The 20,081-nt window shown below is 52.7% G+C and overlaps 1 protein-coding gene across 2 annotated transcripts in view; it reads left to right on the top strand.

The window, feature by feature from the left end:
• Positions 1-1,419: 1,419 nt before the first annotated feature.
• Positions 1,420-20,081, top strand: part of CRB3 (crumbs cell polarity complex component 3) — a 106,269-nt gene continuing 87,607 nt past the window's right edge. The window contains exon 1 of one of the 2 annotated variants that reach the window (XM_068274120.1): positions 1,420-1,481. The gene's annotated coding sequence lies outside the window, so the exon portion shown is untranslated. Of the gene's footprint in view, positions 1,539-20,081 lie in introns of both variants that reach the window. The other variant, XM_068274119.1, reaches the window with a different exon arrangement.

The raw sequence follows: 20,081 nt of genomic DNA, 5'->3' as shown, positions 1-20,081 counted from the left end.
CAACAAACAAATAAATATAAATCAATAAACAAACCGGCTTCCTGGTCGGCTTCTTGTGCTTTCCACCACACGGGTCATGTGGTCTGACCGACGTCATCAGGTCTGTACTGCGCAGGTACAGTAGTTCTGCGCCTGCGCAGCACAATACTGTTGAAGTCGGCCAGACCCTGTGACCCGCGCAGTGGTACGCACAAGAAGCCGACCAGGAAGCTGACCTGGCGAGGTCGGCTTCTGCAGCGCAGGGCACCGGGAGCCACGGCGAGGGCACAGGATGGCTGCCAAGGAAGCCCCAAGTAAATATATATATTTTTTTGTTTTGCCTGGACCTTCCCTTTAAAGGAGTTATCCGGCAATCTGTAAAAAATGAGTTTTATTCACCTGGGGCTTTCTCCAGCCCCTTGCAGCCGACTGTCCTACGCCGTCCGCTCCGCTCCGCTCCCAGCCGCTGTCCTGGTCTCCGTGCTCGGTCCAGGGGCCAACCGTGGGGTCGGCCTTACTGCGCCTGCGTGACGCGCCGCTGTCAATCACGGCCACGTGGGCCACGGCAAACTGTGCAGGCGCAGTTCGCCGCAGCCCACGTGGCCGTGATTGACAGCGGCACTTCGCGCAGGCGCAGTAAGGGCGACCCCTTGGTCTTCCTGTGCACTGTGCACGGAGACCGGGACAGCGGTGGGGAGCGGAGCGGTCGGTGTGGAACAGTCGGCTGCAAGGGGCCGGAGAAAGCCCCAGGTGAGTAAAACTCATTTTTTACAGATAGCCTGATAACTCCTTTAAGTGGTTAAAGGTTGGGAATTAAGTTTAGAGTCAAGTAAACACATCTTTCAGTAGAAAAATACACATATTTACACAGGTACATACATCAGTCCTGAAATAGGGACACATGAGTGAGAAAGAGGGAAGGAGGGATTGGGTTCCCAAAGAGGGACTGTCCCTACAAAAGAGGGACAGCTTGAAGCTCTGTTAATCTAGTGGACAATGATAACCTACAGGATGTTTACAGACTATATTTACTATACTATGTTTACAATATAAATAAGTGCTGATAGGTTGCTGTCAGCCTAATCACACAGGAAGCAATGCTGTTCTGTGATTGGAGATACATTGCAATACAGCATATCTTAATCACCCTCCCCTCACTGCACAGCCAACCCTACGTGACCCACTGACTGACGTCATCCCGCACAGGTGAGCAGCAGGGACAGGCAGATCAGCAAAAGCAAAGACGTTATCCCGTACAGGTAAGCTGGGGAGTCTTATTTCCCGCACAGGTACACGCCAAGATTTGACGTCATTCTGTACAGGTGAGCCTCCCTCTGGAAGTGACGTCAATCCGCACAGGTGAGCTCCCGGAAGTCGTGCCCGCAGGTGGCTGCGGATGTGACGACAGGTGTCTCCAAGGGAGTTCCCGGAAGCGGCTCTCAGGTGTGAGGGAGGAGGTCACGTGAGCGGGCGTGTGGGCGGAGCCGGCGAGTTTCGGGCAGGTGAGCAGTGTGTGGATGGTGAGAAGCTGGAGGAGGGCGGGAGGCGACCACTGACAGGTGAGCACGGGGGGATCTATTGTGCAGGGAGAGGCGGGCGTGTGGCGCTGTCTCCATGGCAACTGCTGGGGAAGAAGAACTACAAGTGCCAGCATGGAGTTCTGCACACAGCTCAGCCATTCATATTATTATGATGGGAACACATAGGAGCAGCAACAGGCTAAACACAATATTAAAGTATGCTGATCCCAGGGCATATGTCAGTCATGGGGAGAGGAAATGCCACCTACCAACCATGATTTACACTTTATTAGCTGGTCATCCAGGACCATGAGCTAGAAAACCTCACAGGAGCAAATACACTGCATATTGGCTTAAAACGGGTAACACAACCAGCCTTCATCTCCATTGAGGGCCCATTCACATGTGAAAGCGCAAAATGCGTGAGTGCTTTTTCAGCGGAAAAATCACTGAACACTGCGGCGATTTTTCCGTGATTTGCGTTCAGCGCTTCTATAACACTTAAATGCAATCGCCTGAAAATGATGAAGGTGACGGGTTTGCGTTTCACGATTTTGGGCGATTTGCGGCGATTAGCGCAAATCGCACCAAGTAAGAACGAACCCTTAGGGTTTTATTACACTAGGGCTTTTTAAAAGCGCTAGCGTTTGAGCGTTTTGCCGAAATCGTGGCAAAACGCTCTAGTGTGAATTGGCCCTAAGGTGCCCATTAGTGGTACAATTGTTTTCATCAAATGTGATATTTCTGCACACTTTTTGCGATCATGAGTGATGAAAAGGCAATTATCGATTGTTCCCATAAACGGTTCAATTAGGCCATTTTCTCTCTTTGAATATGATCGTAAAACCAAATTTCGGATTGAAAATGTTCTAATCTTATTTGTTCTAATCCAGTGTTTCTCAACATTTTAGCGGTATGTACCCCTTTTAAAACCCTGTACTCACCAAGTACCCCCTAGCATAGTAAACATTATCACAGGTACCCTTCGACAAAAGTATATTTACTCCTAGTACATAATTGGTTCTAAACTATTTCCATGCATCTACTATTGCTTTTAATTAGCTAAAATACTAATTTGGTGTTTAAATAAGATTTATCATTTTCTAAAACTTTTGAAAAACGTTCGAGTACCCCCTGGAACCATCAGAAGTACCCCTTGGGGTACGCGCACCACACGGTGAGAACCTAGGTTCTAATCGACCAAAGAATTGTTTCATATTGATTTTCACCACACACTTTGCGGTTTTCTTTACAATATAATCAGTCTAAAGCTGAATCGCATGTGATGAGAAAATTGTGCAGTTAATGGGCAGCTTAGTGATCGACATTTGCTAAATAGTGTTTGAGGACGAATGCCAAACACTAAATTAGAGGAGCTGTATCCTGTAGGAAACAAAAATGGTTCTCGGAGCTCCCCGAATGCCAGCTGTGTATACTATATGGACTTCAGTGATTAGAGTCAAGAAAAGAGGAAAGAAGGGCACTACCGCAATCATAATGTAGTAATATTAAAAACCTGCTGAGCGTTCTGGACGAGCTGAGCTCGTCCAGAGACGCCGGAGGGTGCCGCTCAGGCCCTGCTGGGCCGATTTAAGCTAAATAAAAAGGAGCACACGCAGCCGGCACTTTGCCAGCCGCGTGTGCTACCTGATCGCCGCCGCAGCGCGGCGATGAAAGAGGGTCCCCCCAGCCGCCCGAGCCCAGCGCAGCCGGACCAAACAGTTCCGGCCAGCGCTAAGGGCTGGATCGGAGGCGGCTGACGTCGGCTGACGTCAGGACGTCGGCTGACGTCCATGACGTCACTCCGCTCGTCGCCATGGCGACGAGGAAAGCAAAACAGCTCGTCGCGGCCCTTCTTGTTACTTCTGATCGCCGGAGGCGATCAGAAGTGCGGATTAATAGCGCCCCTTTCAGTTGGCTGCATGAAATAGGTTTTTTTTAATTAAAAAAAAAAACGTCCGGTCGCCAACCTGGCGATCTTAATAGAACGCCAGGCAGGTTAAAAACAATTAGTAGAGACTAGTTCTTAAAGGACAACTGTAGCGAGATGAATATGAAGGCTGTCATATTTATTTCCTTTGAAACAATACCAGAGTCCTGGCTATCTTGTTATCCTCTGCCTCTAAGGGCCCATTCACACTTGAAAGCGCAAAACTCTGGCGCTTCCCGCCGGCGTTTTGCGTGAGTGATTTTTCAGCGGGAAAATCACTGAACACTGCAGCGATTTTTCCGCGATCGTTTTTTGCGCTTCTATAGCACTGAAGCGCGATCGCCGGGAAATCGCCTGAAAATGGTGCAGGTGACGAGTTTGCGTTTCGCGATTTTGAGAGGTATATGGAGGCTGCCATATTTATTTCCATTTAAGCAATACCAGTTGCTCGGCTGTCCTGCAGATCATTTTGGCTGCAGTAGTGTCTGAATCGCACCAGAAACATGCATGCAGCTAATCTTGTCAGATCTGAAAATAATGTCAGAAACACCTGATCTGCTGCATGCTTGTTCCGGGTCTATGGCTAAAAGTATTATGGCCCATTCACTCTAGAGCGTTTTGCCAAAATCGCGGCAAAACGCTCTAGAGTGAATGGGCCCTAATACTTTTAGCTAGTGTAATAAAACCCTATGGGCCCGTTCATACTTGGGCGATTTGCGCTAATTACGGCGAAACGCAAACACGTCGCGTGTACCATTTTCAGGCGATTTCCCGGCGATCACTTTTCAGTGCTATGGAAGCGCTAAAATCGATTGCGGAAAAATCGCCGCAGTGTTCCGTGATTTTCCTGCTGAAAAAACACTCATGCAAAACAAAGCGTCAGCGTTTTGCACTTTCAAGTGTGAATGAGGCAGAGGATTAACAAGATAGCTAGGACTCTGGTATTGTTTCAAAGGAAATAAATATGACAGCCTTCATATTCATCTCGCTACAGTTGTCCTTTAAAAACCACCTTAGCGGTATGAACGAGCTCAGCTCGTTCATTACCGCCGGAGGCTGCCGCTCAGGCCCTGCTGGGCCGATTTTGATGAAATAAAGTGCAGCACACGCAGCCGGCACTTTGCCAGCCGCGTGTGCTGCCCGATCGCCGCCGCTCTGCGGCGATCCGCCGCGAGCAGCGGCGAAAAAGGGCCCCCCAGCCGCCTGAGCCCTGCGCAGCCGGAACAAATAGTTCCGGCCAGCGCTAAGGGCTGGATCGGAGGCGGCTGACGTCCATGACGTCAGTCCGCTCGTCGCCATGGCGACGAAGTAAGCAAAACACGGAAGGCCGCTCATTGCGGCCTTCCGTGTTACTTTTGGCCGCCGGAGGCGATCAGAACGCCTCCGGAGCGCCCTCTAGTGGGCTTTCATGCAGCCAACTTTCAGTTGGCTGCATGAAATAGTTTTTTTTTATTTAAAAAAACCCCTCCCGCAGCCGCCCTGGCGATCTTAATAGAACGCCAGGGTGGTTAAATCCACAGTTATTGTCACTAGAGATGTAGGCAGTTTCTCAGCTTTTTTTTTTTCTTTCTTCTCCTTCTTGCTTTATAATAAGTGGAATGCACTTGGGCTAATCCATATGTTTGCAGAGAGCTAATCAAGGTCTGAATGCTGCTGATTGGTTTCTGTCAGCTTGATTAATCAGCTGTTTGGTAAGTAATTGTTAGCCTTACCGAGTGGCCACATGCACAGTTGTTCTATGCAAATTCCACTTCCTGTTCCCAAAAAATCACTCAAGTCATAATTTATGCTTGTCTCTGGGAATGATCAATATGTTTCTAATTAAGCCCACTAGAGCGGTTTCAGCCACAATTTCCACTCTCGGGGAATCCAAAAAGCAATTCCCAAAAGCGCTAGGCTAATGTAAGCCACCGGGAATCCGCAGGAGCATTTGCAAGTTCTCAAAATAGCAATTGTGGTGCCTGCAGCGTTTTCGGAGCAACTTTATTCAGGAAATGCAGCTTCCAAAAGTGCATTTAGCATGCAAGTGTTTTGATATCTAGTGGATCCCTGTCCATAGGGCTGATTCACACTCGGATCGCACAATGCAGTCACCTAGCCATTGCGATTTTGCAGTGCGTTTTTTTTCTTTTTCCCAGCGATTCTCATTCAGGGGAGTGCAAATTAACATCACAATCATGACCAAGATGCTGCATGCAGTGTGTTTCCGATTAAGGGCTTGTTCGCACGGACGTCCGTCCCACGTTTAGCGCCGTAGTTAAGGAATCGTCGTTAAACGCTCCCATTCAGTTGAATGGGAGTGTTGGTACTGAGCTTTTACCAGCGTTTGTGCGAATGCAGCGTTCCGATCCCGATTTTCCCCGTTTGAGTAGATCCTGGTCGCTACATGTAGCGCTCAGGGTCGGTTAACTACCCCGGCTAGTGTCCCCCCCCCGTGGGGCCGAATACTATGTTTGCAACGGAAGGCTGCTGAAAGCCCGAATGCGTTGCCGCTAAATGAGACTCTGCTGGAAGCCGGGCGGACGTCCATACAACCCAAGCCCTTAGGTTCCCTGCACACTGCATGCAATTCCGCTTTTTTTTTTTTTTTTTTTTTTTTTTTTTTTAGCAGTAGGATCAGCCGTACTATGCCAGGGAAAAAAACACGTAAGTAGATAAATACTTGATCTACTTACATAACACATGTTTTGTACTGTCCACGTTTTGATTTCAGTGAATGTTATATAGTAAATGACGAGAATTCTGTTCCTGGTGGGGGCCATGTATTTTGCCCACAGTTTAGGCTAACTCGTGATGTCATTTCTGCCCTTTACTTTTTTCTTGTCTCCTCCAATCGCTGAGTTGCCTCAGCCTTGCTTGTAAACACAAGTGAGTAGGGGATTAGGTTTCAGATAAGCAGCTGGCAGGGAAATAAAGGAAAGAGGAGGAATACGTTATAGATAAAAAGAACCCCCAGCATGCAATTTTTTGGCACCGACTACTAAAGGGCCAGTGCTCCTTAAATATGTGATGGCTCCAAATCATAACAGCAGAAAACGTTTTGAAAGTTTTTAATGCAGGATTAGCATCTTTACACTCAGACCAGTTGCTGTTGAAATTTGATTTTTATTGTGACGATACCGCTTTAATCGGTTTTTACATCCGATTCACATAGATTTTATATCGGTTTTTACATCCGATTCAGATTTTTAATCCTTACTGCATGCTGTATTTTTTCCTCCGTTTTTCTGTTGTATTCAGGGAAAATCAGAATTGCAAATCGGAATTGCAAAACGGATTTGCAGTGTGCTGGGAGCCTATACAAATCGCAGATGCTGCAGTGAGGATGGTCCTATAAGGATACATTGTTACAGCTCTTTAAGAGCTGAACCGCTCCTGGAAAGCGCCTAAGTGTGAATAAGCCTTTTTTTCTGAATTGTATGATATGCAAATTTAAAGGGAAGCTGAGGTGAGCGTGATATGGAGGCTGTTCTATATATTTCCTTCTAAACAGTGCTAGTTGCCTGGCAGCCCTGTTGATCTTCTGGCATGTGTAGTGTCTGAGTCAAAACCCTGGAACAAGCATTAGGCGAATCCAGTAAAACCTGAGTCATTTGAGCCAGAGTACCTGATCTGCTGCATACTTGTTCGGGGTCTATGGATAAATATGTTAGAGACACAGAATCAAAATAAATATGGCAGCCTCTATTTCCCTTTAACCTTGGGTTCCCTTTAACTTATTAGGGTGAAGCTTCTGGATGGTCCGGCCTTCTTGGTCTTCCTTTGCTCATCCTTTCCTATGCTGGGACCTTCTAACCAATCTTTGACTTTAACATGGAAGATTGCTTGCATGTGCTTCCCTCCATGTGTGTGCGAAGTACAGCCGTGCCTGAACAGTAGCCTGAAGCCTTCTACAACTGCTCCATGGTACAATTCTGGCACTCACATGGCCAGTGTAGGAGCTATCTAGTGCACCGCTTTTCTTCTTTGTGCACAAGCCCATCCATGCTACTGCACAGCGTGAACCTGCTGCCGACTGTGCGGAGGGTAGCATGTCCACAAAGGAGGGATCCCAGCTGGCAGCTCAGGGGTCATGGTGGATCAGGGAGGCATCTGGTGGCACAGACTCCAAGGAGATGACCAACAAGGTCAGGCCCGGATTTACCTCAAAGGAGCCTATAGGCACAGATGTCCTGGCATTGTAGACATCATTACCCTCCATGAACCTACAAACACCTACCAACCCGCACCGCAAGTTTGCTGGCTGTCCCAGCTGTCACTTCTTCCTTACTTCCCTTGCCTGTCATAGGCAGCTACAGGTGTCCCGTTAGTATTAGGTAGCCAGAAGTACCCTAAATATTAAGTAGCTAGAGGTGCCCCAAGTATTAGGTAGCTAGAGTAACCTCTCATTTATACTCTTATCAGGACTTTGCATAGGGAAGGAGGAAGGGAGGCGCTCTGAGAGGGGAGTGAGCCGCACGTGCCTTATAGTAAATCCGGCCCTGAAGAAGGGCTTATGTGTAATCACATGGGGGCTGCACTCTTCAGGCGTGAGCGCAGGCGTACTATACCTTCGGCCGCGATCATGCAAGAGGAGAAGCGCACAGCCCCGATGTTGAGGATCCTGGGAAGTGGTGGAGCACCAGAGGACAGTGTGGGAAGCCTGTGGACATCCAGAGGCTTCCCTCGCCTTGGGTAAGTATTTCTGACAATTATTGTATTTTGCCTCAGGTATTCTTTCCACTCTTTATCGCAGCTTGCTATGTATGAAGCTGTTCAGGTCCGTTAGTGGCCATGCTGACCCCGGCTTACCCCCACATACCTCCTACACTGACCATGTGAGTGTCAAAACTGTACCATGGAGCAACTGTAGAGGCCACCTGGTCTTACGAAATGCCATTTCCCTTGGCCTCTTAATCCCCCAGTTCTCATTCAAAGCAATCAAACATCTGTGGAATGTACTGGAGAAAGAAATCCGATGCAATGACGCTCCACCTTGTAATGATCTGCTGCAAGCCTCTTGTTGCTAGGGTACCACTGGACACCTTCTGAAGTCTTGTGCAGTCCATGCCTCAATGGCTCAGAGTTGTGTTCACAGAACAAGGGTGACCTACACCATATTAGGCAGGCGTTTTTAATGTTTTGGGTAATCAGTGCTTATTATTTATTGCCCAGACTTGTCGCAAGTTTGTTTAAAGGAGTCATCAGGCAACGTAAAGTAAAATGAGTGGCACTTACCGGGGGCTTCCTCCAGCTCCAAGCTCCCAGGATGTCCCTCGCCGCAGCTCTCCCCGCAGACCACTAGGTCGCTCTGTACTGCACCTGCGTGAGCGCCGCTGTCAATCCCCGCCAAGTGGGCCGGAGCGAACTGCGGTGATTGACAGCGCCGCTCACGCAGCCGCAGTACTGACGTCATCGCCGGGGACCGGGTCGGACCTGCGGCGACCGGCTGTGGGGATAGCTGTGGCGAGGGACATCCTGGGAGCTTGGAGCTGGAGGAAGCCCCCGGTAAGTGTCACTCATTTTACTATACGTTGCCTGATGACTCCTTTAAAGTTAAACGGAACACTGAAAAAAACAGCGTTTCACTTACCTGGGGCTTCTGCCAGCCCCCCCAGCAGCCTTCCTGTCCCACGCTGGTCCTCCACGATCCTCCGCTCTCCGGCCGCCAACTAGTTTTGTTACCGTCATACAGTCGACTTGTAAGTCGATGTCAACTGCACCTGCATGCCCCAAGCCACACATCTTGCTTCGTGTTCCAGCCGGCAATATCATCCTGTGCTAATATCGCAGGGTGCTATTGCAGGCGGGAACATGAAGAAAGATGCGCAGGGCGCACAGTTGCTGCGTCGACTGTAGCGAAACTAGCCTGCAGCAGGAGAATGGAGAATCGTGGAGGACCAGTGCAGGACAGAAAGGCTGCACGGGGATGGCAGAAGCCCCAGGTACGTGAAACACTTTGTGTTTTTTTTCAGTATTCAGTTCCGCTTTAAAGAGGAACTTTAACCATAGATTGAACTTTATCGCAATCAGTAGCAGATATCGCCTTACCTATGAGAAATCTTTACCTCGTCTCAAATAGATCATCAGGTGGGTCTGTATGGCTGATATTGTGGTGAAACTCCTCCCACAGTGTGATGTCATGACCTTGGTCCTGACAGTTTCCTGTCTGTGAATCTCGTTACGTCGTGGGAAATAACTGCTTTTTCCACCTGCCAAGCAAGCAATATCTCCCTCTGTGCATAGAACTCTCAGTAACGAGCATTCAGTACAGATCACCTGACAGGACATATATCATCAGCAGAGGTAAATCTCAGAATGCAAATCAGGGAGAGGAAAGATTTTACAATGGGCAAACACTGACTAAATAACCTATAAATGAATATTGTAAAAATAAGCAATTTTATTTTTTATTTTCACTACAGTTCCTTTTTATAGTAAACCTGTCATGAGGGGAGCCAGAGGATCTGTACCTTACAGCCCCCCTGTAGTCTGTCTGCTTCCTCTGTTCCCTCCGTTCTGCCGCTAGTCGCAGACTACTGACCACGCCTCATCAGTCACACGAGAAGCCTCTGGATCCTAATGGGGCTTCCCTCGCTTTCATCTGGTCACCTGTTGCCACTAGTGGCGGATCAGTGAATAATGGCGCACAGCGCCTATGCTTAAAAATGGCGCCGCATTAAAAAGATACGCTTATCGCTATTTATCATTAGTACTGTATAATGGCGCACAGGGAAAAAAGAAAAACGGCACACAGTAACGTTATTTATCAATAGTGGCACACACTAACATTATTTATCAATAGTGCCGTTCATTTGCCAAACAGTTGACGTTATTGCCCACAGTAACGTTAATTATCAATAGCGCCCTACATAAGCCAAACTGCAGACGTTATTTAACTGCAAAACGGTGAATGGATTTAATGTAACACTGTCAAGGTTATGGTTAGGCACCACCAGGGGGGTGGTTAGGATTAGGCACCACCAGGGGGGTGGTTAGGATTAGGCACCACCAGGGGGGTGGTTAGGATTAGGCACCACCAGGGGGGTGGTTAGGATTAGGCACCACCAGGGGGGTGGTTAGGCTTAGGCACCACCAGGGGGGTGGTTAGGCTTAGGCACCACCAGGGGGGTGGTTAGGCTTAGGCACCACCAGGGGGGTGGTTAGGCTTAGGCACCACCAGGGGGGTGGTTAGGCTTAGGCACCACCAGGGGGGTGGTTAGGCTTAGGCACCACCAGGGGGGTGGTTAGGCTTAGGCACCACCAGGGGGGTGGTTAGGCTTAGGCACCACCAGGGGGGTGGTTAGGCTTAGGCACCACCAGGGGGGTGGTTAGGCTTAGGCACCACCAGGGGGGTGGTTAGGCTTAGGCACCACCAGGGGGGTGGTTTACCAGGGGGGGTGGTTAGGCACCACCAGGGGGGGGGGTCTTAGGCACCACCAGGGGGGGGTCTTAGGCACCACCAGGGGGGGGGGGTCTTAGGCACCACCAGGGGGGGGGGGGTCTTAGGCACCACCAGGGGGGGGGTCTTAGGCACCACCAAGGGGGGGGGGTCTTAGGGTTAGGCACCACCAGGGGGGGGGGTCTTAGGGTTAGGCACCACCAGGGGGGGGGGGGGTTCTTAGGGTTAGGCACCACCAGGGGGGGGGGGGGGGTTTAGGGGTTAGGGATAGGTACAGAGAGGGTTCTGTGTGTTAAGGCTTTAACGTTAAATGGCGATAAGCGGCAAACGGATTAGCGTCAACACCATGCGCCATTATTCGCAGGCGCCATTTTCAGATGGATCCCCACTAGTGGACCCTCCAAAGATTAGTGACAAGGTTTTGTGCGTTATCTGATCAGGGCTGCACTCTTGCACCTACTGTACTGCACCTACTCCTGTGCAAAGCCCTCACACCCTGCTGGGATTCACCACCATTCAACTGTTGTTCCCAGGCCCGGATTTACATCACAGCAGCCTATAGGCACAGATGTCCTGGCACCTTATACTTTGCCCTCCATTAACCTACAAACCCCCATCAAACTGCACCGCAAGTGTGCTGGCTGGCCCAGCTGTCACTTCTCTCTTACTTCCCTGCCCATCATAGGTAGCTACAGGTGCCCCTTAGTATTAGGGAGCCAGAGGTACCCTCAGTATTAAGTTGTCCCTGACTGAAGAAGATCTCATCAGTGGAAAGGAGGGAGGCGCTTGGGGCGGGGAGCGAGCCGCCTTTCCATCATCGGGCGCCTGTAGGCATGTGCCTACAGTGCTTTATGGTAAGTCCAGCCCTGCTCATGCCCCAACACTTTAGTGCAGTGGTCCTCAAACTAAGGCCCGCTGGCTGGATGCAGCCCCTCAAGGCTTTTTCACTGCCCCCCCCCCCCCCCCCTTCCCCACTCACAAAATGTATTAATTATCAATGCGGTCCACTACATTTTTAAATATTTGTGTCTCGCTTATAGAATGGCAGTGCTGGCACCACTTATCCACATACTGTTGTTTTGCCTCACAGGAATGGTTTTTAAACCCTCTAACTTCGCTCACCACCGTAGTGGGTAAAGGAAATTGCAGCAAAATATGAGGAAAGGCTCAATAATAATTATTGAGCTACAATCCTGTTATAATAATCATCTAGGCTTGCCGAATCATAGTTAAAGGGACTCCGAGCAGTGCAGAAACTATGGAAAGATGCATATCATTTTAAAGCTCTCTTTCTCCTCTTTCCAATGATATATAAACCACTGCCCTACGCCTTATAGTTTTCACTATTTTCGCGATCGAAATTGCAGCGGCCTCGAATTCGATCGCGAAAATTGAGAAAACTAAAAGGCGTAGGGCTGCGGTTTATGTGTCGTCAGAAAGAGGAGAAAGAGAGCTTTAAAATGATATCCATATTAACATTGTATTAAACAGGGCGACTTTTTCTCAAAGTCAGCAGCTCCATTCAGCAGTTTTTAGTTTCCTCTATTTTCGCGATCGAAATCGCGGCCGCGGCAATTTCGATCGCGAAAATAGCGAAAAACTAAAAGGCGTAGGGCGGTGGTTTAAGAAAGAGAGCTTTAAAATGATATGCAGCTTTCCATAGTTTCTGCACTGCTCGGAGTACCTTTAAATTGTATTTGAGTAATTAGTGAGTACCAATATTACCAAGTATTGCAGCATCACCCAGAGAAGATCGGGGGACCTCAGTGACCTCGGAGGGGAAAATACCTGGCTGGCAACACAAACGGACGGCATGTCTGCTTGTCCTTCAAGAGTCCCAACTGGAAAGCATTTTCCCTCCTTTATATAGACAGAATTCTATGTCTGTGCAGGCGTAGAACGTGTTTCATCCATGCACCTGTGCAGATAAGGGTGGGTGATCACCATGTGCCTATATCAGTGCGCCTGTGCAGACAAGGCACATGACTGCGTGATCACAACGTGCTTTAGAAGCGTCACAGAACACGTCTGACTGTTGTTGCTTATGTGAGAACTTCGCACATCTCATATTTTGACTAGTGTTGTAGTAGATAGCAACATTCTCATGGTCAGTTGGCCATGAGAATGAGAAAACATGTTATTTTGAATTAAAATAACCGACAGTGTTGTAATAAACTAGCGCCCAGTACTTGAAGCTAACATATATATCGTGGGCACCAATCTTATCAATCAATCATACATTCATGTCACTTTTGTATCTCAACTGTAGAAGCCAGCCAGGGAGCAGTCATTCGCTGGCTTCCAATCCAATTCCGCATCAGGTGACACTGCTGTTCAATTGGGCGACAGATTGCCCCTGAGTATGCTTCACTGTCTGGCGAAAAGAGTTTTTTTTACTGTCTGCGTATGCAGTATTGGGGGCATATTTGCACATGCTGTGTTGGGGGCATAATATTTGCACATGCTGTGTTGGGGGCATAATATTTGCACATGCTGTGTTGGGGGCATAATATTTGCACATGCTGTGTTGGGGGGCATAATATTTGCACATGCTGTGTTGGAGGCATAATATTTGCACATGCTGTGTTGGAGGCATAACATTTGCACATGCTGTGTTGGAGGCATAATATTTGCACATGCTGTGTTGGGGGCATAATATTTGCACATGCTGTGTTGGGGGCATAATATTTGCACATGCTGTGTTGGGGGCATAATATTTGCACATGCTGTGTTGGGGGCATAATATTTGCACATGCTGTGTTGGGGGCATAATATTTGCACATGCTGTGTTGGGGGCATAATATTTGCACATGCTGTGTTGGGGGCATAATATTTGCACATGCTGTGTTGGGGGCATAATATTTGCACATGCTGTGTTGGGGGCATAATATTTGCACATGCTGTGTTGGGGGGCATACTATCTGCACATGCTGTGTTGGGGGGCATACTATCTGCACATGCTGTGTTGGGGGGCATACTATCTGCACATGCTGTGTTGGGGGGCATACTATCTGCACATGCTGTGTTGGGGGGCATACTATCTGCACATTCTGTGTTGGGGGCATAATATTTGCACATGCTGTGTTGGGGGGCATAATATTTGCACATGCTGTGTTGGAGGCATAATATTTGCACATGCTGTGTTGGAGGCATAATATTTGCACATGCTGTGTTGGGGGCATAATATTTGCACATGCTGTGTTGGGGGCATAATATTTGCACATGCTGTGTTGGGGGCATAATATTTGCACATGCTGTGTTGGGGGCATAATATTTGCACATGCTGTGTTGGGGGCATAATATTTGCACATGCTGTGTTGGGGGCATAATATTTGCACATGCTGTGTTGGGGGGGCATACTATCTGCACATGCTGTGTTGGGGGGCATACTATCTGCACATGCTGTGTTGGGGGGCATACTATCTGCACATGCTGTGTTGGGGGGCATACTATCTGCACATTCTGTGTTGGGGGGGGGGGGGGGGGGGCATACTATCTGCACATGCTGTGTTGGGGGGCATACTATCTGCACATGCTGTGTTGGGGGGCATACTATCTGCACATGCTGTGTTGGGGGGCATACTATCTGCACATGCTGTGTTGGGGGGCATACTATCTGCACATGCTGTGTTGGGGGGCATACTATCTGCACATGCTGTGTTGGGGGGCATACTATCTGCACATGCTGTGTTGGGGGGCATACTATCTGCACATGCTGTGTTGGGGGGCATACTATCTGCACATGCTGTGTTGGGGGGCATACTATCTGCACATGCTGTGTTGGGGGGCATACTATTTGCACATGCTGTGTTGGGGGGCATACTATCTGCACATGCTGTGTTGGGGGGCATACTATCTGCACATGCTGTGTTGGGGGGCATACTATCTGCACATGCTGTGTTGGGGGGCATACTATCTGCACATGCTGTGTTGGGGGGCATACTATCTGCACATGCTGTGTTGGGGGGCATACTATCTGCACATGCTGTGTTGGGGGGCATACTATCTGCACATGCTGTGTTGGGGGGCATACTATCTGCACATGCTGTGTTGGGGGGCATACTATCTGCACATGCTGTGTTGGGGGGCATACTATCTGCACATGCTGTGTTGGGGGGCATACTATCTGCACATGCTGTGTTGGGGGGCATACTATCTGCACATGCTGTGTTAGGAGCATAATATCTGCTTTGGTTAAATGGCAACAAAAGGGTTGCGCATGTTAACAGGTAATAGTTTACACTACCTAGGTTCAAGGTGACGTTTTCTACATCATATTATGTATACTCCGGCCCCCCATTAGTTTGAAGTATGTTGACCCGGCCCTTGACCGAAAAAGCCCTGCTTTAAGTGTGTCAACTCTGCCATTTCTTATAAGCTCACTAGCTGTCCCATATGTGTGAGGGGACAGTCGTTGACTTTGCATGCTTCTTCTGGATATCCTTCCCATATAAAAGCCAAGCTTCCCCAGGGAATTGAATCCTAGGCTATGTGTACGACTCTGTCTGTGCTGAGCCCAGTGGCGTCGCTAGCCCTGTTTTAGGGGGGCACGTGCCCCCAATCTGTCCTGGGGTGCCACGGATCTCCGCCCGGCCGCCCCCTCTGTCAAGACTCAGCGGCTCCCTCCAGCCGCCGCGTCACTGACAGTCTCAGACCTCAGGATCAGGCGGCGAGCCGGCGACCAATCGTGCGGGCGCTAGGACCCAGCGCCCGCACTGATATGCGGAAGTGACATCACTTCCGCATATCGAGCGGGTGCGTCCAGCGCCCGCTCGTACATCTGGTCGGGTCGCCGCTGATCCTGAGGTCTGCTGAGAGGTAGGGGGGGAGCGGCGGCGGCTAGAGGGGGGGCCTCCCTGTCACTCACTCACTCCCTAAAGGGGCTCCCTGGCACGCACTCACTCCCTAAAGGGGCTCCCTGGCACGCACTCACTCCCTAAAGGGGCTCCCTGGCACGCACTCACTCCCCTAAAGGGGCTCCCTGGCACGCACTCACTCCCTAAAGGGGCTCCCTGGCACGCACTCACTCACTCCCTAAAGGGGCTCCCTGGCACGCACTCACTCACTCCCTAAAGGGGCTCCCTGGCACGCACTCACTCCCTAAAGGGGCTCCCTGGCACGCACTCACTCCCTAAAGGGGCTCCCTGGCACGCACTCACTCCCTAAAGGGGCTCCCTGGCACGCACTCCCTAAAGGGGCTCCCTGTTACTCACTCCCTAAAGGGGCTCCCTGTCACTCACTCCCTAAAGGGGCTCCCTGTCACTCACTCCCTAAAGGGGCTCCCTGTCACTCACTCCCTAAAGGGGCTCCCTGTCACTCACTCCCTAAAGGGGCTCCCTGTCACTCACTCCCTAAAGGGGCTCCCTGTCACTCACTCCCTAAAGGGGCTCCCTGTCACTCACTCCCTAAAGGGGCTCCCTGTCACTCACTCCCTAAAGGGGCTCCCTGTCACTCACTCCCTAAAGGGGCTCCCTGTCACTCACTCCCTAAAGGGGCTCCCTGTCACTCACTCACTCCCTAAAGGGGCTCCCTGTCACTCACTCACTCCCTAAAGGGGCTCCCTGTCACTCACTCCCTAAAGGGGCTCCCTGTCACTCACTCCCTAAAGGGGCTCCCTGTCACTCACTCCCTAAAGGGGCTCCCTGTCACTCACTCCCTAAAGGGGCTCCCTGTCACTCACTCCCTAAAGGGGCTCCCTGTCACTCACTCCCCTAAAGGGGCTCCCTGTCACTCACTCCCTCCCTAAAGGGGCTCCCTGTCACTCACTCCCTCCCTAAAGGGGCTCCCTGTCACTCACTCCCTCCCTAAAGGGGCTCCCTGTCACTCACTCCCTCCCTAAAGGGGCTCCCTGTCACTCACTCACTCCCTAAAGGGGCTCCCTGTCACTCACTCACTCCCTAAAGGGGCTCCCTGTCACTCACTCACTCCCTAAAGGGGCTCCCTGTCACTCACTCACTCCCTAAAGGGGCTCCCTGTCACTCACTCACTCCCTAAAGGGGCTCCCTGTCACTCACTCACTCCCTAAAGGGGCTCCCTGTCACTCACTCACTCCCTAAAGGGGCTCCCTGTCACTCACTCACTCCCTAAAGGGGCTCCCTGTCACTCACTCACTCCCTAAAGGGGCTCCCTGTCACTCACTCACTCCCTAAAGGGGCTCCCTGTCACTCCTCACTCCTAAAGGGGCTCCCTGTCACTCACTCACTCCCTAAAGGGGCTCCCTGTCACTCACTCACTCACTCCCTAAAGGGGCTCCCTGTCACTCACTCACTCCCTAAAGGGGCTCCCTGTCACTCACTCACTCACTCCCTAAAGGGGCTCCCTGTCACTCACTCACTCACTCCCTAAAGGGGCTCCCTGGCACTCACTCACTCACTCCCTAAAGGGGCTCCCTGTCACTCACTCACTCACTCCCTAAAGGGGCTCCCTGGCACTCACTCACTCACTCCCTAAAGGGGCTCCCTGGCACTCACTCACTCACTCCCTAAAGGGGCTCCCTGTCACTCACTCACTCACTCCCTAAAGGGGCTCCCTGGCACGCACCCACTCCCTAAAGGGGCTCCCTGGCACGCACCCACTCCCTAAAGGGGCTCCCTGGCACGCACCCACTCCCTAAAGGGGCTCCCTGGCACGCACCCACTCCCTAAAGGGGCTCCCTGGCACGCACCCACTCCCTAAAGGGGCTCCCTGGCACGCACCCACTCCCTAAAGGGGCTCCCTGGCACGCACCCACTCCCTAAAGGGGCTCCCTGGCACGCACCCACTCCCTAAAGGGGCTCCCTGGCACGCACCCACTCCCTAAAGGGGCTCCCTGGCACGCACCCACTCCCTAAAGGGGCTCCCTGGCACGCACCCACTCCCTAAAGGGGCTCCCTGGCACGCACCCACTCCCTAAAGGGGCTCCCTGGCACGCACCCACTCCCTAAAGGGGCTCCCTGGCACGCACCCACTCCCTAAAGGGGCTCCCTGGCACGCACCCACTCCCTAAAGGGGCTCCCTGGCACGCACCCACTCCCTAAAGGGGCTCCCTGGCACGCACCCACTCCCTAAAGGGGCTCCCTGGCACGCACCCACTCCCTAAAGGGGCTCCCTGGCACGCACCCACTCCCTAAAGGGGCTCCCTGGCACGCACCCACTCCCTAAAGGGGCTCCCTGGCACGCACCCACTCCCTAAAGGGGCTCCCTGGCACGCACCCACTCCCTAAAGGGGCTCCCTGGCACGCACCCACTCCCTAAAGGGGCTCCCTGGCACGCACCCACTCCCTAAAGGGGCTCCCTGGCACGCACCCACTCCCTAAAGGGGCTCCCTGGCACGCACCCACTCCCTAAAGGGGCTCCCTGGCACGCACCCACTCCCTAAAGGGGCTCCCTGGCACGCACCCACTCCCTAAAGGGGCTCCCTGGCACGCACCCACTCCCTAAAGGGGCTCCCTGGCACGCACCCACTCCCTAAAGGGGCTCCCTGGCACGCACCCACTCCCTAAAGGGGCTCCCTGGCACGCACCCACTCCCTAAAGGGGCTCCCTGGCACGCACCCACTCCCTAAAGGGGCTCCCTGGCACGCACCCACTCCCTAAAGGGGCTCCCTGGCACGCACCCACTCCCTAAAGGGGCTCCCTGGCACGCACCCACTCCCTAAAGGGGCTCCCTGGCACGCACCCACTCCCTAAAGGGGCTCCCTGGCACGCACCCACTCCCTAAAGGGGCTCCCTGGCACGCACCCACTCCCTAAAGGGGCTCCCTGGCACGCACCCACTCCCTAAAGGGGCTCCCTGGCACGCACCCACTCCCTAAAGGGGCTCCCTGGCACGCACCCACTCCCTAAAGGGGCTCCCTGGCACGCACCCACTCCCTAAAGGGGCTCCCTGGCACGCACCCACTCCCTAAAGGGGCTCCCTGGCACGCACCCACTCCCTAAAGGGGCTCCCTGGCACGCACCCACTCCCTAAAGGGGCTCCCTGGCACGCACCCACTCCCTAAAGGGGCTCCCTGGCACGCACCCACTCCCTAAAGGGGCTCCCTGGCACGCACCCACTCCCTAAAGGGGCTCCCTGGCACGCACCCACTCCCTAAAGGGGCTCCCTGGCACGCACCCACTCCCTAAAGGGGCTCCCTGGCACGCACCCACTCCCTAAAGGGGCTCCCTGGCACGCACCCACTCCCTAAAGGGGCTCCCTGGCACGCACCCACTCCCTAAAGGGGCTCCCTGGCACGCACCCACTCCCTAAAGGGGCTCCCTGGCACGCACCCACTCCCTAAAGGGGCTCCCTGGCACGCACCCACTCCCTAAAGGGGCTCCCTGGCACGCACCCACTCCCTAAAGGGGCTCCCTGGCACGCACCCACTCCCTAAAGGGGCTCCCTGGCACGCACCCACTCCCTAAAGGGGCTCCCTGGCACGCACCCACTCCCTAAAGGGGCTCCCTGGCACGCACCCACTCCCTAAAGGGGCTCCCTGGCACGCACCCACTCCCTAAAGGGGCTCCCTGGCACGCACCCACTCCCTAAAGGGGCTCCCTGGCACGCACCCACTCCCTAAAGGGGCTCCCTGGCACGCACCCACTCCCTAAAGGGGCTCCCTGGCACGCACCCACTCCCTAAAGGGGCTCCCTGGCACGCACCCACTCCCTAAAGGGGCTCCCTGGCACGCACCCACTCCCTAAAGGGGCTCCCTGGCACGCACCCACTCCCTAAAGGGGCTCCCTGGCACGCACCCACTCCCTAAAGGGGCTCCCTGGCACGCACCCACTCCCTAAAGGGGCTCCCTGGCACGCACCCACTCCCTAAAGGGGCTCCCTGGCACGCACCCACTCCCTAAAGGGGCTCCCTGGCACGCACCCACTCCCTAAAGGGGCTCCCTGGCACGCACCCACTCCCTAAAGGGGCTCCCTGGCACGCACCCACTCCCTAAAGGGGCTCCCTGGCACGCACCCACTCCCTAAAGGGGCTCCCTGGCACGCACCCACTCCCTAAAGGGGCTCCCTGGCACGCACCCACTCCCTAAAGGGGCTCCCTGGCACGCACCCACTCCCTAAAGGGGCTCCCTGGCACGCACCCACTCCCTAAAGGGGCTCCCTGGCACGCACCCACTCCCTAAAGGGGCTCCCTGGCACGCACCCACTCCCTAAAGGGGCTCCCTGGCACGCACCCACTCCCTAAAGGGGCTCCCTGGCACGCACCCACTCCCTAAAGGGGCTCCCTGGCACGCACCCACTCCCTAAAGGGGCTCCCTGGCACGCACCCCACTCCCTAAAGGGGCTCCCTGGCACGCACCC

The sequence above is a fragment of the Hyperolius riggenbachi genome, chromosome 3 (assembly GCF_040937935.1).
Source record: "Hyperolius riggenbachi isolate aHypRig1 chromosome 3, aHypRig1.pri, whole genome shotgun sequence".
NCBI lineage: Eukaryota > Metazoa > Chordata > Amphibia > Anura > Hyperoliidae > Hyperolius > Hyperolius riggenbachi.
Note: the sequence above shows the minus strand (reverse complement) of the source record. Positions and strands in the feature narration are given on the sequence as shown.